This window comes from Ascaphus truei, chromosome 21 (assembly GCF_040206685.1).
Source record: "Ascaphus truei isolate aAscTru1 chromosome 21, aAscTru1.hap1, whole genome shotgun sequence".
NCBI classification, from domain to species: domain Eukaryota; kingdom Metazoa; phylum Chordata; class Amphibia; order Anura; family Ascaphidae; genus Ascaphus; species Ascaphus truei.
This window is the reverse complement of record NC_134503.1, coordinates 32,086,349-32,111,415: the sequence shown is the minus strand read 5'-3', so window position 1 is coordinate 32,111,415 and position 25,067 is coordinate 32,086,349. Positions and strand designations below refer to the sequence as shown.

The 25,067-nt window shown below is 46.8% G+C and overlaps 1 protein-coding gene across 5 annotated transcripts in view; it reads left to right on the top strand.

Annotated features, from left to right (window-relative positions):
- RGS3 (regulator of G protein signaling 3) overlaps positions 1 to 25,067 on the top strand; it is a 457,941-nt gene that overhangs the window by 302,653 nt on the left and 130,221 nt on the right. The window contains exon 1 of one of the 5 annotated variants that reach the window (XM_075579469.1): positions 6,775 to 6,909. The exons of the other annotated variants lie outside the window; for them this stretch is intronic. The gene's annotated coding sequence lies outside the window, so the exon portion shown is untranslated. Of the gene's footprint in view, positions 1 to 6,774; positions 6,910 to 25,067 lie in introns of those variants that run through there. 5 annotated transcript variants of the gene reach the window in all.

Sequence of the window (25,067 nt, the reverse complement as noted above, 5' to 3'; positions counted from 1 at the left end):
AGCCAGTAAACCCACTCACAGACATGTGATACCCATCAAGGTTGCATTTCCCAGAATCCCTTTCTGCAGTGGAAGTGCTGTGTGCTGGGCGATAATGGTGAAAGATAGGGTTGCAGACGTGTCTAAGACATGCAAATTAACATACATTAATATTTACAGTTGCTATATATATATATGTATGTGTATATGTATATGTATATGTATATATATATATATATATATATATATATATATATATATATATATATATATGCAAATATAGCTGTATGCTCATCTGCATGTCTTAGGCAGGTCTGCAACCCCACCTTTCCCCATTATCACCCAGCATACAGCACTTCCACTGCAGCAAGGGATTCTGGGAAATGACATGCAAATGAGCACACAGTGTCACTTTTTGCCTCAATAACCATTGAGGCAAAAAGTGACACTGTGTGCTCATTTGCATGTCATTTCCCAGAATCCCTTGCTGCAGTGGAAGTGCTGTATGCTGGGTGATAATGGGGAAAGGTGGGGTTGCAGACCTGCCTAAGACATGCAGATGAGCATACAGCTATATTTGCATATTTGCTTTCCTGTGGAGGGTTTTTGTCACTTTTTTTACTCACCATAACTTAACTCAGTATATATATATATATATATATATATATATATATATATATATATATATATATATGTAGAGGTATCAGTACCGTGTTAGCCGAGCTTCAATAATCAAAAAATAAATAGATGATACCGTTCTGTGGCTAACTAAATGCTTTTATTTGTGCGAGCTTTCGAGATACACTGATCTCTTCTTCCGGCGATGTTATATATATAATGTGTATATGTGTATATATCTATATATATATATATATATATATATATATATATATATATATATATATATATATATGTGTGTGGATGTGGATATACTGGGTCAGCCCCAACGCTGTTATCTGTTCATAAATAACGACGCTATCATTTTTCAAACAAAAGGAAATCATTGCAATTTGACTGTAGATACAGCCTGGTCATGAACAAAATTAGGTACATACAGTATTTAAAAAAAAAAAAAACATGCCTCAAAAACATTTAGTGGCTCATGGAAACAAAGTAACAACAAATTGTCATTTTCTTTTAGACGACGTTAATAGCCTACATGTAACCTATGTTGCTGCCATTGGTTAAAAATGTATTAGAATTAATACTTAAAGTTGAAACCAACTTCCTTTTAGCAGCGCTAAAATCTAAAATGGTATCCTGAATGGTATCCTAAAATGGTATCCTGTCAGAGAGCACTATAAGTTCTATGAAATGTCATTGCTGTCTGTACCTGTAACTGGAGGGGCCTAATTTGTCAGAATTCAATTCGCAGGTTTTTAATTTATTTTTTTGGGGGGGGGGGGGGAATTCGAGAATTGCTGATTTATGGTGCAAATTGGGTTCCCATTTATTTATTTTTTGGTTATTTCTTTTTGTGACTGACGTTTTCAAACATTAAAAAAAAAAAGAAAGTGACAATACAGTATTCTAAAAACGCAATTTTGGTGTTTCGACTGCTTTCAACCCAATAAAAATGACAAGTACCATTACTTCAGGACTGGCCAACTCCAGTCCTCAAGGGCCACCAACAGGTCAGGTTTTAAGAATATCCCTGCTCCAGTGCAGGTGACTTAGTCATTCTAGACATATAGTATAAGGCTGCGTCCTCAGTACGTTCTACAGCACACGCCTAGGTGTGCGCTGCATGAACAAGTACTACCCCTCAATGGGGCTGGGCCCAGTATGTACTGCACCTTCGCACACTTTTGGCAGCCGCGCTCTACTACCAGTTTTTGCAAATGCAACAAAATTGTATTTACAACTTGCGACGGAGGGGTGGCCACGCCCCTGCCGGTGGTTCAGCCAATGAGGGTGAATCAGCCGCTTGAGGTCATGGCCACGCCCCTGCACAACCCCCGCCATGCCTCCCCCCCCTCCTGCATCTCACCACAGACCGCAGATCGTAGTGAAGCGCTGTGCACGCGCCGCCACCCCGCGGGCGCGCGTGCTACAGTGCAGACTGGGACCACGGCCTTAGCAAGCTCAAAACCCAAACCCACTACATTGTGTGTGTGTGTGTGTGTCATTTGGAGTGCTACTGCAAGAGACAATGAAGCCCCCAATGCTACATCCAATATAACACATTCTTTAGTACGATGCTAAAACCACGTTCTGTGACAGCTCACAGCCACACGGTACAGTATGACGTCACTGCTATTTTTAAAGGGGGCTAAGTGAAGTAATGCGGGGCGGTGCGGGCAACTTTAGTCCTCAAGGGCCACCAACAGGTGAGGTTAAGGACATGGGCGTCCGCAGAAATGTTTTCAGGGGCGGGCATAATTTTAACTAGACAGAGAGAGAGATTGGGTGTGGGGGTGTGTGGGTGACGGGGTGGGTGACTGACACTTGGGTGGGTGGGTGACTGACTGACTCGTGTGTGACAGGGAGGGAGAGGGAGACAGGGAGGGAGAGTGGGTGAGAGGGTGGTTGACTGACACGTGGGTGGGCCCCAACTCACCGGGCCTGGGACGCCAACCCCGACAGACCCCCGTTGCTAGCCCTGTCCCCCATTCTCTCTCTACTTCCACCCCCCCATTCTCTCTCTCCCTTCACACCCCCCATTCTCTCTCCCTCCCCATCCCCATTCTCTCCCTCTCTCTCCCCCCATTCTCTCTCTTACCTGCACACAGCCACTGATCTACAGACACTCAGACAGACCAATACGCACACTGACCACACACACACACTCAGCCACAGAGCGCCAGACAGCGCCAGACAGCGACACAGCGCCACACACACACACACACAAGACAGCCATACACACCAGACAGCCACACACACACACCAGACAGCCACAAACACACACAAACACACCAGACAGCCACACACACACACCAGACAGCCACACACACACACCAGACAGCCACACAGCCACACACACACACAGCCACACACCACACACACACACAGCCACACACACACCAGACAGACACACACACACACCAGACAGACACACACAGCCTCAGACACACACACACCCACACACAGCCTCAGACACACACACACACATACACACACATACACACACAGCCTCAGACACACCCACACACAGCCTCGGACACACCCACACACACCCTCAGACACACTCACACACAGCCTCAGACACACACGCACACAGCCTCAGACACACACACACACACACACACACAACCTCAGACACACACACACACACACACAGCCTCAGACACACACACACACACACAGCCTCAGACACACACACACACACACACACACACAGCCTCAGACACACACACACAGCCACACACACACACACACACACACACACACACACACAGCGTCAGACACACACACACACACACACAGCCTCAGACACACACACACACACACACACACACAAAGTGGAGCAAGAGATGCAGCGCCGGATGTAAGTGCCTGGGGACGGGAGGGGGGGGGGGGGGAGGCCGGAGATCCGACCAGCCAGAAGTGCATCACCACTACCCGCCCCCGCGCTCATCTTCCACACCAAGGGGACGGGGGATGGGAGCACCAGGGCAGGAGGGAGCACCAGGGCAGGAGGGAGCACCGGGACAGGAGGGAGCACCAGGTCAGGAGGCAACCCCTCCCCCCCCTGGCGGCCGCACCCCTGCACCTACCTACTATCACCCTGGGCGGGTGGGCAGCCACGGAGACCCGGGGAAGAAGGGGGGACACTGCGCAGCCACCAGTAGAGGAGCGGGAAGATTCTGCGTCACGGACAGTCACGCGCTCACTAGCAGCAGGCACAGGAAGTGCCGCGAGCAGCTGTGAGCGGGCTCGGGGGGAGGAAGGGGGGGTCCCAGGTGGGGGGGAAGCAGGGAAGATACGCGCGCGCTTCCTTGCACATCGTGAGCGCGCTAAATCCTGTCACGCCAGTGCCCTCTGTCCCCCGCTGTTGGCAGCCCAGGATCCAGGGGGGGCAAGCGCCCCCCCTTGCCCTCCCCTGCGGACGCCCATGGTTAAGGATATCCCAGCTTCAGCACAGGTGGCCCAATCAGAATGACTGCGGAAAAAAGGCTTCAATGTTACATACAACTTGACAAATCATTTAATACAATGCTATGAATTTTGTCTATATTCTTGCCTCTTAAATATGGGTTATTTAGTTCAATACTACAACCATGTCACGGTAACCCTAATTCAGTACAGTAGGTCCTACACTACCAATATTATACTGTTATGTATTTCTTCCACTGCTTAGAGACAAGAGGAAGCACAAACGCAGCAGCCCACAGCAGTGTGTGTGTTGGACACTTCTTTTTTTTTTTTTTTAAACCAGGTTTAAGTGCTTCTTACATTTGAAGCCATCACGCCTGCATACATGTCACACACCCTGTGGTGTGGGCTGCAGTGTTTGTTTCGTCTATGCAGTGGAAGAAATACATAACAGTATAATATTGGTAAATAGGGTTACTGTGACGTGGTTGTGTAGGACCTACTGAAATAGGGTTACTGTGACGTGGTTGTGTAGGACCTACTGAAATAGGGTTACTGTGACGTGGTTGTGCAGGACCTACTGAAATAGGGTTACTGTGTCGTGGTTGTGTAGGACCTACTGCAATAGGGTTACTGTGACGTGGTTGTGTAGGACCTACTGAAATAAGGTTACTGTGACGTGGTTGTGCAGGACCTACTGAAATAGGGTTACTGTGACGTGGTTGTTCAGGACCTACTGGAATAGGGTTACTGTGACGTGGTTGTTCAGGACCTACTGAAATAGGGTTACTGTGACGTGGTTGTGCAGGACCTACTGAAATAGGGTTACTGTGACGTGGTTGTTCAGGACCTACTGAAATAGGGTTACTGTGACGTGGTTGCAGGTTTAAATTATTTTTGCCAAAGTATTGAACTAAATGACCCATATTTATGTGGCAAGAATATATTGTAGACAAAATATATAGCATTGTGCGACATTGTCTGTCATATTGGATGTAGTGTTGGTGCCTTTTTGGCTGTCATTCTGACTGAACCACTGAGCCACCTGTGCTGAAGCAGAGATATCCTTAACCTGACCTGTTGGTAGCCTTTGAGGACTAAAATTGCCCCCCCCCCCTGCATTCCTTCACTGGGCCCCCTTTAACAATGGCAGTGTCGTTATACTGTGTGGCTGAGCGCTTTGATAGAACGTGGGCTTATGTGTGTAACCCTGCTTCCCCCCCCCCCCCCCCCAGACTCTACGATGGTGTCTAGGGTGCATGAAGGTAGGTTAAATGCGGTGTGGTGTGTACCTGTGAGGAACAGGAGGACCTGAGCTTCCCGCGATGTTGTGGGGGAGCCAGGACCGGGCTTCTGGGGTGGTAGCCTCCATGATCTCTTAGTGGTGCAGCGCCTCCATCTTCTATACTCCCAGGAATATGGGACAGGACCGGTATAGAAGAACCCCTTGGGTCCCAGGGTAGTACTTTCCAAGTCACACACAGTCTTTATGGATGAGGAATAGTCTCTTTATTTGACAACGCAACAATATCCCAACAATAAGGGCTTCCAACAGCCGCAACACAATAGCCAGGACGGGTTATACGCCACTCGCCTTCGCCCAGATAATTCCTCCTCTCCTTTCCTCCATGTCACTCTTCCGGCAGGATGGTCTGAGCTAGGGCTTCAATACCCCGTGGCCCACCCCCGAGGTTAGCCTCGCGGTGGGTCTTGGATTCTCCCCATCAACCCTGGCAGCGGGGTGAGGGCATTGGTCCACCAAGTCTATAATTCTATCAGCTCTACTTAAAAGACGCTGATTCTGTACACTCTCCTTTCGCCTGCACTCTGCGCAGGGGAAACCGTAGTTCTCTCCAAATCCTCGGTCCGATCCGCAGGATTTCTTGACTCATGGCCTGTTAGCGGCACTGCATACTCCCGGCATAACTAACCGGCAACTCCAGACTCTGACTAATCTCGAACGAAGAAGCTACTCTCTACGAAGAACAACTACTCACCGGAGTTGGCTACTAAAAATATAGAGCTAGCCCCGCCCCGCGTGATGTCAACAGGACCTCCCCTCGTGCTCACGCCTGCAGCAGAGTCCAGGCCTGCGTCTATCATTCAGGATAGGGCTATAAGGGGGGAAAACCCAGGATGATTACTGTTGCCTGATCTTAACAGGACTTACCACAGCAGAAGGAAGATAGGTATAGCCTGTGCTGTTTACAGGGGGCTACATGTGTAAATACATGTATTTTCTTCCCACAGACTGCACTCACTCAGGGCCTTGGCCATCTTGCCATTATGGTATATCCATTATCTCAAGCACCCGGTTTTGCCCACAGAACAGGCAGCAGAAGGAATGACTTTAAGTGTTCAGTTTGCAATAAGTGGCGTTTTTATTTCTTTTTGAACAGGAAGTAACATTGTGGTCAGATGCAGAAAAAGTCCACTGTATTTACACCATAAATAACGATATTGTTACAACTGGTGTAGGTTATATTTTGTAATTAAATGTGTGTAAACCGTTAATATATACAATGGTGATATGTTATACACTTATACTCTGGTATTCAATTTTATTGAGTGTAAAAACCCACACGTATGTGTATACAGTATGTATTCGCAGAAATATAATCATTATATAATTGGCCAGTAGCAAGAAGCTGTCAAGTACAAGATGTGGTTCCTTTGGGAGATCTCGTCAGCTCTATAAATAGCCGAGCAGGGACACAGGAAATGTGTCTGGGGAGAGTCTCTCGTGTATGAGCATTTCTCTGTTAACATTGGACATGAACATTATTAACGGCAGCGCTCGGAGCTGAGGTAGCCTCCTCCTGGAGCTCCGATGAGGTCTTGCGCAGGACGCTGGCTGTGATCATTGTGAAGAGCACACAGCGGAGGCTGCTTGAGGTAGGAACAGCTGCATGAATACATAGAGAATAGACTGCACTAATGAAAGTCATCAGAGCGCGGTGACCGGGCGGTATTACTTCTACAATTCTATTTTGTCACTGTATTTCAGTGAGGAAGTGGGAATTTACCCCTGGCTGCTTTATCTCCCAGGATGCTATAACTTCATTGTGTTTTTTCTGTTGAACCAGGAAATTGTACATTTGCACAGCATTTGTGGTTTTTACCTGCGCCAATCTAATACTTTGCAGAACTTTTGCACACACTCCTGTGTGTGTATGTGTGTGTAATATATATATATATATATTGCTCTTGGGATTTTCGTAAACGTGTGCTTATTAAGTTGATCGATCACGTTTATGAAAGTCCCAAGCGTGCTGGATCTCCTCTGATATTGTGCTTATCCCCACATCCGTGACGCCTTGGTTTCAACAATAGGAGTGCCTTACTACACTGTCTTTTCTCTATCTATATATCTATATATCCTTGTGTATGCTCCATCTTTCTCTCGCTGTGTGTGTATTTTCTCTATCTGTATGTGTTTTATATATACACACACTCTCATACCCATACACATACTTTTGCAATCAGACTACACACTCTTCGTGTGTGTGTCTGTGCATATACACACACACACACACCCTGAAAGCACACGCCTTGTTAATGTGTAATGTGGGTGTTCATATTTTTTGTAGATATTAGTATGCATGTATAGCTTTATTTATACAGCGCACACAGTGTACTCGGCGCTTTACAAAGACAATAAAATATAGGGAATTATAATACAATAACCGCAACAGTCGGACAATAGCAAAGGAAATTGCTGTGCTGCAGAGCTTACAATCTTCTAATCTTCATTGTCTAAATCATATTGATGTGCTTGCAGGATCTGTCCTGTGTTTATGTATCATATTTGCAGTAAGTGGTGTGTTCCTTAGGCTGGGGCCATGGTGACTTTGCGCATGCGCAGCCATGACACGCGAGAAGCAGGTGCGTTTTGTGCCCAGTGGAGACGCGCTGTGCAGCGCCATGGGGGCGTCACGGAACTGATTCACCCTCATTGGGTGAACCGCTCATGTGACTGGCCTGTCGCGCCAAGAAATCAGTTTCAACTGTTTTTTTGCGCAACGCGCGCCCGCTTCCTTCCGCACGCCGCATGGACACGATCACTGCCTTAAGGCAGTCTGATCGCTCCGCGTGCGGACGCATGGTCTGCGGCACCATGGCCCCAGCCTTACAAAGCATTGTTTCCATTCACTCCTCCAACACCACTGTCGCTTGTTAGCAAAACTTAAACAAATGGACTTTACAAGCTCTTCATTCTCCATTACTTTAGCATTGTTATATGTTACATTGAGAAGTTCCTCCCCATCGTGTGTGTGTTCACTTTAAAATGTTGAAAGTTAAGGCAAAGCTGTTAGATCTGTTTTTTTTAATGTGTACATTTAAACTTGTACTAATTTAACATTTATTTAAAAAAATATGCAATAATAAAGTAGCATAGTTAATATTTTTCTTGAACTTCAGAATAAGAAACATCTACAAGCTGTGAATGGATTGGTCCTGTTTCCGACTGTATATTATACTGTGAAAGACTTTTAATGTTAATGTATAAAGACAGAAAATGAAAACATTACCATTACCACAGTACTGTAATGTACGTTAGTTGTAATATTTACAGAGATGCATCACTTTGTACACCAACTAAACTAAATGTCAGTGTGCATATTTGTCTATCTATAAAAGTCTCATGTGTACTGTATATATACTGTATACACGCACACGTGTGTGTGTGTGCATATATATATCTAACGCACATGCGTTTGTGTGTGTGTGTGTGTATGTGTGTGTGTGTGTGTGTGTATATATATACACAGGTAAACCCCATTATAACGCGGTCCTCGGGGTCCACCACAAGACCACCGAGTTAGTAACGGGGTCGCGCAAAAACAAAATGGCCGCCGCAAAAAAATTAGTTAGAACAGTGTTTCCCAAAGGCCTGAGTTCCTTTCCCCCCGGCCAAAACCGCCACCCCCCGGCAGCATCGGCGCATCATCACCCTCCCCCCCCCCCCCCCCAGCACCCTTCACCCCGGAGTTTGGAGCGGGGATGTTCCTCGGGTTCCCGCTTACCTCTGATCCCCCCCACGTGCCCGGTGCTCCCGCTGCCTGCATGGAGGTGGTAGCGGGGGGTTTCTTCTCCCCACCGCTGTCCCCGGCGCTCCCGCTGCCTGCTCGGGAGGAGGGGGGGGGAGTGGGTGGTGGTGCTGGTCGCGGCCTTTCCTCTGTTCCAAACCCCCCCCCCCCCGTCTGTGTAGAGTGAGAGAGTGTGTGTGTGTATGTATATATGGGACAGAAGCTGTGTGTGTGTATATGGGTGTGTGTATGTGTGTGTGTGTGTGTGTGGGTGTGTGTGTGTGTGTGTGTGTGTGTATATATGGATGTGTGTGTGTATATGGATCTGTGTGTGTGTGTGAATGATAGTGTGTGCAGTGAGCAGTGTGTGCAGGGAGTGTGTGCAGTGAGCAGTGTGTGCTGTGTGTGCAGTGAGAGTGTGCAGTGTGCAGTGAGAGTGTGTGCAGTGTGCAGTGAGAGTGTGTGCAGTGTGCACTGTGCAGTGTGCACTGTGCAGTGTGTGCAGTGAGAGTGTGTGCAGTGAGCAGTGTGTGCAGTGAGCAGTGTGTGCAGTGAGCAGTGTGTGCAATGAGCAGTGTGTGCAATGAGCAGTGTGTGCAGTGTGTGCAGTGTGCAAAAAAAAAATTTAAATTAAAAAAAATAATAATAATTTAATCGGGAGCCACGTGAAAACCGCGTTATAACCGATTTGCGTTATAACGGGTCGCGCTATAACGGGGTTTACCTGTATATATATATATATATACACATTGTGACAGAAACCAGGGGATGGTAATAAATTCCGTATATAGGGCTCCCAGGATACCAGACAGTTTCTATCCTGTTTGGCCTGGGAGTGCAGCCTTATAATACATACACTCCATCCCACAGTTTGGCAAGCGCTGGAACTGAGGGATGAGAGATCCAGACCAGAGTTTGTCTGCTGCCTGATTTCTGTCACCTGTCATGCTAATTAGGAATCAGGTATGAAAGACTGATTTCCTGTTTGCTCTGGTCTCCCCACAAGAGCCAGGAGGCTGGAAGGCTGCTGAACTACAGAGGGGAGAAGCCTCTTCCCCAAACAGGTTCAATCTTTCTGTTCATTTGTGTAAGACTGCAAAAGTACCGTGTTTTGATGTTGGAAGTGGAAAAGCCACTTCCAACCCTGAGTCAGGGATATCTAAGTTAAGTTATCGCTCAGGTGAGCAGCTTTTGTTTTGATCTGTTTTCTGTTGTATGCACTGTGGCAGTCTCAGTGCCTGGGACTGAATAAACCAGGCATAGCCTGTTTAAAGGAACAGTACGTGACGCCTCATCATTTAACCTACCCTAAAAGACCGTGTTCTAAACAGTCCCGGACAAACGACGGAGCCCCGGAGTAAGCCGTTTGTCACATATGGTGGAGAATGCGGGCAGAGCACTAGGGGGTCTGCGGGTTGAAGAACTTTGAAAGAAAAAAAAAAAAAAAAAAGTTTTTTTCATCCTCTGCAAACAAGATGGAAGACGTGGTGGGTGCGCTGGTACGCAATGTCGCTGCCCAGAAAGACGCGAATGAAACCCAGCAACAGCTGTTAATAGCCCAGCAAGAAACTAATGCAAACCAGCAGCAGACGAATGCAGCCCAGCAACAGCTGCTAATAGCCCAGCAAGAGATTAATGCAAACCAGCAACAGGCGAATGCAAACCAGCAACAGGCGAATGCAAACCAGCAACAGACGAATGTAGCCCTGCAAAACACGAATGCAAACCAGCAAGAGACAAACCGCTTGCTGAGAGAGGAGCAACAGCGGTTCGCTCAGGGCTTACAGCAGGAACTCGAGATCCTGAGGGGGACTATCAGTAACCTTCCACTGGCAGCGGCAGCCCCAGTTCCGAAAATGACCAGGGCAAGCCACTACCTTCAGAAGATGGGACCCTCGGATGATGTGGAAGCCTATCTTCTCACGTTTGAACGCACGGCACAGAGAGAGGGATGGCCAGAAGCTGAGTGGGCTGGTCTAATCGCACCCTTCCTAAGCGGCGAACCCCAGAAGGCTTACTTTGATCTAGAGCCAGCCGAAGCTAACGTCTATGCAAAATTGAAGTTCGAGATCCTCGCCCGCCTCGGCGTAACCACGGCTGTTCGCGCCCAAAGGTTTCACGCATGGTCCTTCACGATGGATAAAGCCACCCGAAGCCAGATGTATGACCTCATCCACCTCGCCCGGAAGTGGCTACAACCCGAGATCAACTCAGCCAGCCACATCGTGGAACGGTTGGTCATGGACCAGTTCTTGAGGAAACTTCCCTCTGCCTTACGCCGTTGGGTCAGTCGGAGTGACCCCCACAATGCGGATGAGCTTGTGGCCCTCGTAGAAAGGTACAATGCAGCAGAAGAGCACCCGCAACCCACAGTCGTGGAGCAACCCCACTACCCGAGGTTCCAGGACTCTTCCAGAGACGGTAAAAGGGTACCGGGGTTAAGGGGCGCTGAAGAGCGGCGACCACCTTCACGCAGCACCAGCAACAGTGGTTCGCACACTAAGGGCAATAGCCAACATGGGGAGCCGGGAAAAGGCTCTAAGTGGGACACAGACTATGTACCTAAATGTGTAAATTGTCATGAGAGGGGCCACACAGCAAAAATCTGCCCACTAAATGATGAGCCCATGCAATGCAACAGCGTGGAACCTTATTCGCTGTTGTCCCAATGTATGGGCCCTAGCCCAGAGGACCCCTTGAATAACCATCTGTGGGCATTTGTAAAGGTTAATGGTAAGAGGGTTCGGGCACTTCTTGACTCTGGGAGCATGGTCACACTAGTGTCCGAATACCTCTTGCCCATTAAGAAGAAACAGGGAAACAGTTCACAAAGAGTGGCAATTTGTTGTATACATGGGGATAATCATGAATATTCCACTGTTGATGTTTTTTTTGAAACAGAGTTTGGTTCTTTAGATTTCAAGGTGGGTATTGTACCCAAACTGGCACATGATGTGTTAATAGGGACCGACTTTCCCCATTTTCTAAAAATGTGGTCCCCCGCTCAGAATAGCGCCCAGAGTTCAATAGCGGACCATAACGAAGTATTAGAAGAAACAAATCCTTTCCCTTTTTCAGAAATGGAGGTTGACGAGGGCCCAAATAAGAAGGGGGAAAAGGAGGAGTGCTGTAAAATTCCCTTCCCCATCACTACTTTGGTAGGGAATACCCCAAATCAAGATGTTGAGCAGACACTTACCACCCCAGAACCGGATAAGACCCTCGCTGACCTAGAGGTCAGTCCTGGGAGTTTTAAGAAGGCCCAGTGGGAGGACCCCACATTAGCGGTAGCAAGGGGAAATATACGGGACCAGAATAGTACTCCTGGCCAACCAGATAGGTCACTTGCTTACCCCTACTTCGAGGTAGAGAACGACCTAGTTTATCGGGTTGATAAAAGGAAATCAGTTACAACTAAACAGTTGTTGGTACCACGGACATTCCGTAACGTAGTATTACACCTCGCACATAGTCATCCATTGGGGGGGGACCTAGGGGTGGAAAAGACAAAAGAAAAGGTTCTCCGAAGCTTCTATTGGCCTGGGGTTCTGGCAGAAATTACGAATTATTGTTCCTCATGCCCAGAATGTCAGATCACCGCCCCGTTCAAGGCGTACCGCAGCCCATTGGTACCCCTTCCCATAATAGAGGTACCATTTGACCGGATTGCTATGGATCTAGTAGGACCCCTAATAAAGTCTGCTAGGGGACATCAGCATATATTGGTAATATTAGATTATGCCACCCGATATCCGGAGGCAGTTCCCCTACGTAGCACCTCAGCTAAAAACATAGCAAAAGAGTTAGTAGTTCTGTTTTCCCGGGTCGGGATTCCTAAAGAGATTCTATCTGACCAGGGAACACCATTTATGTCCCAAGTAACGAAAGAGCTATGTAAACTCCTAAAAATCAAGCATCTCAGAGCCTCAGTCTATCATCCACAAACAGATGGTTTAGTGGAAAGGTTCAATAAAACCTTAAAGAGCATGTTACGGCGGGCGGTTGATAAAGATGGGAAAAACTGGGATTGTTTGTTACCGTACCTGTTATTTGCCATTAGGGAAGTTCCCCAATCATCCACAGGCTTCTCCCCGTTTGAACTATTGTATGGCCGACACCCAAGGGGCTTACTGGATATAGCCAAAGAGACTTGGGAACACGAGGTTACCCCTTACAGAAGTGTAATAGAGCATGTTGCCCAGATGCAGGACCGCATTGCTGCAGTCCTACCCATAGTGAGGGAACACATGGAGAAAGCTCAAGAAGCACAGAGGAATACATATAATAAGGGTGCTAGGGTCAGAATTTTTTCTCCAGGTGATAGGGTACTAGTTCTGGTTCCCACCGTGGAGAGTAAATTCCTTGCTAAATGGCATGGGCCATATGAGGTCTTGGAAAGAGTGGGAGAAGTAAATTATAAGGTAAGACAGCCAGGTAGGAGGAAACCTGAGCAAATTTACCATATAAACCTACTCAAGCCCTGGAAAGATAGAGAAGTCTTGTTAACCCTAGTACCCCCAGGTCCGTCAGAGAATCAAGAAACTGACCCAGAGGTTAGCATAGCTGAAACCCTGTCTGTTCATCAGAAACGAGAGGTTCAGAATTTAGTGAAAAGAAACAAAGAAATCTTCTCTATACGGCCAGGTAGAACTAGCGTAATTGAACATGACCTAGTCTCTGAACCGGGGGTCCGAGTTAACCTTAAACCGTACCGAATCCCAGAGGCCAAAAGAAAGGCTATAAGTTTAGAGGTTAAAAAAATGCTAAAACTAGGTGTAATTGAGGAATCCCAAAGTGGGTGGAACAGCCCTATAGTCTTAGTCCCAAAGCCAGATGGTACAACAAGGTTTTGTAATGACTACCGGAAACTAAACGCGGTGTCAAAATTTGATACTTATCCTATGCCCAGGGTAGATGAACTTGTAGAGAGACTGGGCAAAGCCCGATATCTCACAACCCTAGACCTAACAAAAGGGTACTGGCAGGTTCCCCTCACAGAAAGGGCAAAAGAAAAGACAGCCTTCTCAACCCCAGACGGCCTCTTTCAGTATAAGGTGTTGCCTTTTGGCTTACATGGAGCTCCCGCCACATTCCAAAGAATGATGGATAAAATTTTAAAACCACATGCTCGGTATGCTGCCGCCTACCTGGATGATGTGGTAATCCATAGTGAAGATTGGCAATCCCACCTTCCAAAGGTCCAAGCTGTGCTTGACGCAGTCCGGTCTGCTGGACAAACTGCTAACCCCGCTAAATGCACTATTGGTCTGGAGGAGGCCAAGTATCTGGGATATTCTATTGGCAGAGGTTTACTCAAACCCCAAACACTCAAAGTGGAGGCGATACAAAATTGGCCAAGGCCAGTTACAAAAAAACAAGTAAGGACCTTTTTGGGGTTAATTGGGTACTATAGAAGGTTTATTCCCAATTTTGCAACTAAGGCAACCCCACTAACTGACCTCACAAAAGCAAGAGGACCGCTAATGGTAAAGTGGTCCCCCGAAACCGAACAGGCCTTTAGAAGCCTGAAAGAAGCTCTCTGTGCCCAACCAGTGTTGGTCACACCTGACTTCTCCAAAGAGTTCGTAGTCCAAACCGACGCATCTGAGGTAGGGCTGGGGGCGGTACTCTCCCAGGAGTCTCAAGGTGAGGAGCACCCCATCCTTTATTTAAGTAGGAAACTAAATCCCCAGGAGAAAAATTACTCCATAGTAGAGAAAGAGTGTCTCGCAATAAAGTGGGCTGTAGAGACGCTCAAATACTACCTGTTGGGGAGAAAATTCCGGTTGGTCACAGATCATGCACCCCTTACCTGGATGTGTCAAAACAGGGAAAAGAATGCTAGAGTGACCAGGTGGTTCCTAAGCCTACAACCCTTTAAATTTTCTGTGGAACACAGGTCAGGGCACAAACATGGCAATGCTGACGGGTTGTCAAGGATGCACTCCCTAATATCCATGGTCGCTCATCCCTCGAGGTCTGAGCTGGGGGGGAGGATATGTGACAGAAACCAGGGGATGGTAATAAATTCCGTATATAGGGCTCCCAGGATACTAGACAGTTTCTATCCTGTTTGGCCTGGGAGTGCAGCCTTATAATACATACACTCCATCCCACAGTTTGGCAAGCGCTGGAACTGAGGGATGAGAGATCCAGACCAGAGTTTGTCTGCTGCCTGATTTCTGTCACCTGTCATGCTAATTAGGAATCAGGTATGAAAGACTGATTTCCTGTTTGCTCTGGTCTCCCCACAAGAGCCAGGAGGCTGGAAGGCTGCTGAACTACAGAGGGGAGAAGCCTCTTCCCCAAACAGGTTCAATCTTTCTGTTCATTTGTGTAAGACTGCAAAAGTACCGTGTTTTGATGTTGGAAGTGGAAAAGCCACTTACAACCCTGAGTCAGGGATATCTAAGTTAAGTTATCGCTCAGGTGAGCAGCTTTTGTTTTGATCTGTTTTCTGTTGTATGCACTGTGGCAGTCTCAGTGCCTGGGACTGAATAAACCAGGCATAGCCTGTTTAAAGGAACAGTACGTGACGCCTCATCATTTAACCTACCCTAAAAGACCGTGTTCTAAACAGTCCCGGACAAACGACGGAGCCCCGGAGTAAGCCGTTTGTCACAACATGTAGAGGTAACAGTACCGTGTTAGCCGAGCTTCAATAATCAAAAAATAAATAAACTATACCGTTCTGTATCTACACATACACACACGGTTATATAGCACCAACAAAGTAAATCTTATCTATATGATCCACAAATATTGGAGATATATATTAAAAAAAATAATCATCCCTCGTCTCCCCAATGATCTCCCAGGTACTGCGGTTACAGCCTCCTCTCCATGTCGCTCCAACCCATTTTCTCGTTGCATTCTCCCATATTACTTTTGGTTGTCTTCGTCTATTAACTTCTCTTGGAATCTAGTAGCACCACCTTCGCCAACGATGGTCATTTCTTCCTTCCCCTGATGTGTCCGGCCCGTCGCCATTTTAATTTCTGTGCCCATTTTATGTTGTAACAGACATTTGGTTTTGAACCCATTCGTTCTTTTTCCTTTCTGGGTAATACCCAGCATGCATCTCTCCATACTTATTTCCGTTGTCTGAAGCTTCTGAATTTTCTCAACATTTGGGGTCCAAATTTCACATCCATACGTGAGCACGTGCAGGATACACGGGTCACATCCATACGTAAGCACGGGCAGAATACACGGGTCACATCCATACGTGAGCACGGGCAGAATACACGGGTCACATCCATACGTGAGCGCGGGCAGAATACACAGGTCACATCCATACGTGAGCACGGGCAGAATACACAGGTCACATCCATACGTGAGCACGAGCAGAATACAAGGGTCACATCCATACGTGAGCACGGGCAGAATACACGGGTCACATCCATACGTGAGCACGGGCAGGATAAACGGGTCACATCCATACGTGAGCACGGGCAGGATACACGGGTCACATCCATACGTGAGCACGGGCAGGAAACACGGGTCACATCCATACGTGAGCACGGGCAGGATACACGGGTCACATCCATACGTGAGCACGGGCAGAATACAAGGGTCACATCCATACGTGAGCACGGGCAGGATACACGGGTCACATCCGTACGTGAGCACGGGCAGAATACACGGGTCACATCCATACGTGAGCACGGGCAGGATACACGGGTCACATCCATACGTGAGCACGGGCAGAATACAAGGGTCACATCCATACGTGAGCACGGGCAGGATACACGGGTCACATCCGTACGTGAGCACGGGCAGAATACACGGCTCACATCCATACGTGAGCACGGGCAGGATACACGGGTCACATCCATACGTGAGCACGGGCAGAATACAAGGGTCACATCCATACGTGAGCACGGGCAGGATACACGGGTCACATCCATACGTGAGCGCGGGCAGAATACACGGGTCACATCCATACGTGAGCACGGGCAGGATACACGGGTCACATCCATACGTGAGCACGGGCAGAATACACAGGTCACATCCATACGTGAGCACGGGCAGAATACACGGGTCACATCCATACGTGAGCACGGGCAGGATACACGGGTCACATCCATACGTGAGCACGGGCAGGATACACGGGTCACATCCATACGTGAGCGCGGGCAGAATACACGGGTCACATCCATACGTGAGCACGGGCAGGATACACGGGTCACATCCATACGTGAGCACGGGCAGGATACACGGGTCACATCCATACGTGAGCGCGGGCAGAATACACGGGTCACATCCATACGTGAGCACGGGCAGAATACACAGGTCACATCCATACGTGAGCACGGGCAGAATACACAGGTCACATCCATACGTGAGCACGAGCAGAATACAAGGGTCACATCCATACGTGAGCACGGGCAGAATACACGGGTCACATCCATACGTGAGCACGGGCAGGATAAACGGGTCACATCCATACGTGAGCACGGGCAGGATACACGGGTCACATCCATACGTGAGCACGGGCAGGAAACACGGGTCACATCCATACGTGAGCACGGGCAGGATACACGGGTCACATCCATACGTGAGCACGGGCAGAATACAAGGGTCACATCCATACGTGAGCACGGGCAGGATACACGGGTCACATCCGTACGTGAGCACGGGCAGAATACACGGGTCACATCCATACGTGAGCACGGGCAGGATACACGGGTCACATCCATACGTGAGCACGGGCAGGATACACGGATCACATCCATACGTGAGCACGGTCAGGATACACGGGTCACATCCATACGTGAGCACGCGCAGAATACACGTGTCACATCCATACGTGAGCACGGGCAGGATACACGGGTCACATCCATACGTGAGCACGGGCAGAATACAAGGGTCACATCCATACGTGAGCACGGGCAGGATACACGGTTCACATCCATACGTGAGCACGGGCAGGATACACGGGTCACATCCATACGTGAGCGCGGGCAGAATACACGGGTCACATCCATACATGAGCACGGGCAGGATACACGGGTCACATCCATACGTGAGCACGGGCAGAATACATGGGTCACATCCATACGTGAGCACGGGCAGAATACACGGGTCACATCCATACGTGAGCACGGGCAGAATACAAGGTGGGGAGTGTGATTTTTAGAATTTTTTTTCATTCATATTTATTTAATGTTCACACTGGAGCTTATCACTACATCCCTGCCCCATCCCAGCCACATAGTGGAGACATAGATTTGTATCTCCTTTCCTTGAAAATATCTTAAAGCTGCAATCTCCCAGACGCATAAATGCGATCACTCCTGTAATGTTAAAATCTAGCCCCCTGGCTTCTTATGTTACCATGGTAACCTTGAGACCGCACTCTGCGGAGAGCTCCATTTTAACCTACCGGGCACTTACAATCTCAATAGCTTATATCTTCTCAGCAAAGAAGAGCGCTCTTAATGTAATGAAACATGCACGAAAAAGGGCGAATAGTGCAGACTGCTTCTTTAATAATAATAATATTGGAAGCTTTTTCTAATAACTCCTTTCTTATAGGAAGTATAATATGAATACTGTGTAAATGTAATGGCGCAATACAAGGCATCTCTATGGAAAGTAATACAGCATGTTCTGTCCACAACTAAAGCACCTGTAAAATGAATTACGGTTGGACGTTTCCTGGTCTTGAGTGCTGCTAATGGAATTACACAGACATGATGCTGAGGCGTTTGTGATGCAATTACACAGCTATGCAAATGACTGCATTACTCTAGTTATCCGTGGTGCGGGTGTGTGTATCTGTGTGTGGGTGTGGCTGTCTGTGTGTATCTGTGTGAGTGTGTGTGTGTTCAGATGTTTTCTTCACATACGTGCAAATTATATCACATAACATTTGTGATCACACAACCTTGTGTCTCTTCAGTGCTGTGTACACTGCTGCAAAATCAGTTTGTTTGTTTTTAAATGGGCGAAATATATGTATATATCTTATCAACGGTCGTCGGCCCACCGCTGTATGGAGGGGCCTCCCCAATGCTTTCCCAGATACTGCAATTAAAAGACTCTTCTCCACGTTGCTCACAGAATCTAACCTCATAGTGTAGATGCGTTTAATTCTAAAAGATATGAACGATCAACTTCCAGTAAATGCGCTCACATTTGCATTCTCTATTATAAAGCCCGGTCTGGCCGGTGGTAACCCGGAGCTCCGAAGAGGAGCCGCGCTGTGTCTGGGTGTCTCTCCCTGTAGCCTGCGCTGTCCATCTATTCTAAGACTAGTTACGCGTGCCAGCAAATCAATAATAATAATAATTATATCTATATTCATAAAAGTCGAGGCATGGCTTTTGACACTGTTGAATGCCCTACTTAACATGTATCTGTGTGTAATAGATCCGGAAGAAAAAGGGGGAATGAGGCTGATGTAAAGAAATTGTAAAACCAATGAGCAATGAATCTAAAAAGGTGACCCAAAAAAGCAGGGGAACTGTAAATGAATACACATTAATATATATTGGAATAACAGCCCAACGTAAAAAAAAACACCATCAATATCTATATACCTATAGCAATATGTACATCCAAATAGATGGACTCAAAGTAATTGAGTCCTGACAAAGTGCACATATGTCTATAAGACTAAGGGAGAAAAACAAATATGCGTATAAAAAATCCAAATATTCAGGGTACTACAAGTGTGTGTGTGTGCGTGTGCGCGCGCACCATAGAAGTGGCTGCAGGCTTATAACCTTTTGGCCAAAGGGTTTAACTAAACGACCCTTACTCATGAGCAGATTAGCACTGAGGTATTGTACTATATGTAGTGTCATTGTGTATGTTGCGCTGGCCTTTCTGTTTTTGTTAGAATACCAGCAGGCCAGGTTTTAAGGCTATCCCTGCTTTAGCACAGGTGGTTCAATTAAAATAACTGAGCCACTGATTGAGTCACCTGTGCTAACGCCTTAAAACCTGCCCTGTTGGTGGCCCTTGAGGACTTGAGTTGTTCACCCCTGGATTAGATATTAAATATTAAAGTATTTTTGCAACATCCACGTGTTTCATTGATTTGATGAAGATATGCTTTTAAAAAAAATGACAAAAATATCTACATATATGTAACACAGTTCCCCCCTCCCCCTTTCCCCCCCCAATCGCAGATAGGGACCATGTGGGGAAATCTATATGTTACCAGGTGTGCTTTTACCTGTTAGGTTCATAGGAGACCTGAACTTCCACCAGTGAGAGCCTGGTGTGTATCCTCTGGAACGATCTTACATAAACAGCGCCTCCAACTGTGTAGGATTCTAAGGGTAGAATGACCCCCTAACACAGGACCCACATATATTAACCACATACACCAAAAGGTATATATAACACAGGTTTACTATATGGACAGATAAACACAAACATATCACATACAGCATACATCAACAATATGGCATCAACAGCAACCTTCAGTGTCATCCTGTAACACTGCTCCTCATGGGTGATAACCCCACACAGTATTCCCAAAGTCCTTGTACCCAAAAGTCCCAAGAGTCCCACAACCCCACCCACGTGTGGAACAGCGCTGTCCACTAAGATGAAGTGTAAGTTGGTGCACTTGGTGATTTGGATAGTACCTGCCCGGTGCTCCTGCACCCGGGTACTGCAGAACAATGGAAGAGGACCCGTCTGTGTCCAGCGCCGAAGACTCAGCGATGGTGTCCTCCTCCTGGTGGATGGTCTCCTTCTGAGCAAGCTCACTGCTCAGACAGTCTCTGTCACTGCAGAGAATGATTCCCTGCACACTGACCCTTCTTGTCAGAGCACGCAGCACTGCAGCTGTGTCCCTGACTAAGCTGACATCTAACAGGGCAAAGTCCCTAACTGTAGGGGCCTTCCCTAGAGCAGCAACAAACTGAAGGGGAGTTGGGCCTAGCTGTGGCCTAGGGGGTAACCTGGCCTAGTGTAAGAAGCCACTTGCTCCCTACACACACTACTTCCCCTCCTAACTTATCCCAGCACCAACTGACTCGCATGGTCTGTGCACAACAATGTATCTTTCTCCAGCAGGATAAGCTGCAAGCCCTATTGGCTGTCTGACTTGGCTGTCTAGCTGCATGTGACAGGGATCATAGTGCAGTCCCCACACACTGCTGGGTGTTGTTGTCCTTTGTAGAGCTCTTTAACATTAGGGCCGCGTGCGCCTGCTCCGCTGCATCTGCGAAACCCTGTAACATCTGCGCATGGCCCTGCAAATGCGCGAACTCCCATGCCAACCGTAACATGGGAGCCGCTACTCCGTGGGCTACACTGTGCGTGCGCGAACTCCCGCGCATGCGCGAACGCGCTTCAGATGGAGGCACCCTGTTGCTGACGTCTCCAGGAGCCCCCGGTGATGGGCACGCCCCCCTGCACGAGGGTGAGTGAGGGAGAAAGGGAAAACCAGGGAGCCAGAGGGAACCTGGTTACATATACAAAGGGCGATAATAATTATATGAATATTAACTTCTAGGAAGGCAGCCACATCAATGTCTACATTAAGTACCTGTGGTACTAGAGCATGGGTGGCCAACCTGTGGCCCAAGAGCCACCTGCGGCTCTTCAGTGCTTTATGTACAGCCCCATAAGGGAAAAAACAACAAAACGAGGGCTCTGATTGCATACATTGTGGCGCGGCCATATAGAGTGTGTAGTGCCGCTTGCTTCATACTTGAGTGTATAGTGCTGTAAAGTTATACTCCGCACTATACACTGACAAAGTATAACCTGACAGCACTACACACATATGCAGAGTATGCAGCCAGATGGCATTACACACTGACACAAAGCATAACCTGGCGGCACTATACACTGTGTAGGTATGCTCTGTGTCAGTTTATGCAGGTACTAATTAGAATTGTTATGTTATTGTGGCCCTTTGACAATGAGAGGTAAATTCTGGCTCCAACTCCCAGTCAGGTTGGCCGCCCCTTTACTAGAGTATCCAGTTTGTGTATCCACCATGTCTCTCTTTGCCGGCGTCTAAGGCCGCAATTATACACTGCGCGATGGCGCTCATGCGGCAACCACAAATTGCTGAATGCCTATGAGGCCGCCCCTAGTGTCCGCACGACGGAGCGTGGTTAAAAAAGACAAAAAATGACTTTTCAACTGACGGTCGTGTCACATGGGCGGTTCAGCCAATCATGACGAACAAGCCTGGTGACGCGTCCACCACGTCTCCCCAATTGCTTCCATCACAATTCACACATCGCTCTGGCAAGAGGCGCCCACAACGCGATAAGTGCGCACCAGCGCGGTGTATAAACGTCGCCTAAGGAATCTACCCCACCCACCCCATTTGGGGGAAACTGACCGTTTCAGACCATCCAGGTTCTTTTTACACTGGTTTAGAAAATGTTTAGACAGATTGTGCTGTTCAAATTCGTTTAGCATATTTTTCCGATACGCAAGGAATCTCTCCCTCTGTGATCTTTTCGTCCTTCTTATATACAGAGGCTTTCAGGTAACCATTGCAGTTCATCTCTTTTCTGGAAAGTCTACCATGGATTTTGCCATCTCCCACCTGGAAAATCTCTATGGCCAATTGTTCCCCCCACCTCCCCACCGCCCTTCTGAATAAAAGTGAAATTAATAAAACGCTACCATAAAATATTATCTAAAAAGAGGTGGTTGTTCCAAATGTGACAATTCCCAATGAGCCGTAAAAAGATTGGCATAGCTAGGGGTCAAACTTGGTGCCCATAGCTGTGCCACATTGTTATAAATTGAAAATGTATTCTAAGTTAAAATAATTGTGGGTAAGAGTAAATTCAATACATGTTATAATGAATTCAATTTGTTCCACTGGGAGCTTTTTCTGTCATTGTAAAAAACATCTAGCGTCTTCCATCCTTTTCTTGTGATCAATGTAAGTGTATAATGCAGTGACATCACATGATACCCAAACAAATTCATTTCCCCCTTCAACGTCATCAACAATCTGAAGGAGATGTAGCGTGTCCCATAGATGGAAGGTTAAGAACCAAGGGTTGTAGGAAAACATCAATGTACTCTGATAAATTGGCTGATTAACCTTGTTCTTTGGGAGGTGATTGCAGCATTTTATGGTTGGATGCTCCCTTAGTAAAGACGGATTCTGTTTAATCACACACACACAAGGTAGGAGAGGACAAAGGACATACTGTAAGGTGCAGAAAGGAGACGGGCTTGAGCAGAGCGCAAGGTGTGGACAAGGTCATAGAGAACGGAGGTGTAAGGTGGTCAAGGAGAAGCTTATGGCTTTGGAGAAATGTACAGTTTGTTGCAAAGTAGATTGACTTCATTAAAACAATTTTCCCTATGCATCACTGGTGTGCTTCCCGAGTTACCTTCTTCCCCACGGTGCAGGCATTAGCAAGGTGCTAAGGCGCGTTCTCACATGTTACACGCATCTCTGTAAACAACCTTGTTTGTTGAACTAATATAATAATAGGTTTCCTCATGAACCACTGACAAAGTGGAAACTGTCCAACACAAACCAAACAATAATACAAGCACAAATTCAATGGATATGGGCATTTTCCTGTTTTATATATTAAGGTATTTTTGGCAAAATTATATATAAATTAAAATGGCGGTGGGCCAGACAGATCGCACGAAGACATGACAATCATTGGACAAAGGTGGTACTCGAATGGATTCCTAGAGAGTTTAAGGCTGCAGACCAAGCAATATCCTACATGTTCTTGCTTTTTTTTTTAAAATCCGTTCTGTACTATGAGAAAATACTTGTAGCATTTAAAAAAAAAATCTGAAAGCCATTTTTAATGTATTCTAAAGTAATCAATAGAGGAACAAAGTTCATCAATAGTGCTCAAAATGACTATAGAGAAATGGTTCTAATAATGTCCATATAGACTTTCTTGATTGAAGATGGAGTAATGCAGGCGTCTGGTATAAATGTGAGTACTGGGTATATAGGTGAGCGTTGTGTATAAGACATATATATTGAAGTCCTAGGGGTGCTGTGAATGGAGAATGATTAGCTCCACCACATCACTCCTAATGAGGACAATGTCACACACGCTTGCAACCACCTTAGTAGTATACCTTCCAATGTAAAATAAAGGGTAAAACTCACATGAAAAGAGCCTGTCTTCTTCTTGTTGGCGGCGTGCATCCGTGATAGCAGTAGATAGATGAGTATTCTGCAGGGGGCAGTGTGTCAGGGCACAGCCATGAATGATCAGGATGACAGCTTGTGGTTAAAAAGTATTCTTTATTCGGACACCATGGTGCAGACAAAAAAATGGAGGGTAGCTCTTACGCGTTTCACGCCTAATTGGCGCTTTGTCAGAGAGTGAAAATGCTATGCTGGGACCCCCTTAATGTAGTACTTCTGATTGCGGTTCAAATTAGTCACAGCCGCGGCTCCATTAGCTGGAAGTGACGAAACCGGAAGCTGAAAACCGGAAGTGACGCGACGGACTCCATGCAGTGGATGATTGTTTACAAGCCATACTTGTAGTCATGGAGACCGCAGCGTCATCCCTTGGTGTCAATAAGGGAAATCTTGCTCACAGGCGGGACCCAGCATTATCACCCCACCATACAGAAAAAAATACATAAACAACGGTGGTGGTTTAAAAACAACAACTAAAGCATATCAAACTATGCATGAACTAAAGGACTCTGTAGTTGACAGATAAATATTGCCCATAATATATGATTATAATGATGTTTAAAGCTTTTTTTAAAAGCTTATTTGCAATTCTTGCAGATCTATGAAGGAGTCATGTATTAATGACAAACCTTGAGTATCTTATTGAAATTGTATGTGCAATGTTGCAATCATATATAATGGGTTCATATATTAATGAAATATATTATGCCAATTTTTGCATGAAAAGGGTTAATAGTTGATAGTAATTCTTATTGCAGGTTAGAAAAAGACCCCACATCACTGTATCTTGGAGAGTTACAAACACGTATTGATCTTGGCAGAGAGTTGCGGGTATTATCTATTCAAGAATCTCAATATCTATTTAATCGTTTTCCCACTGTGCCTATCTT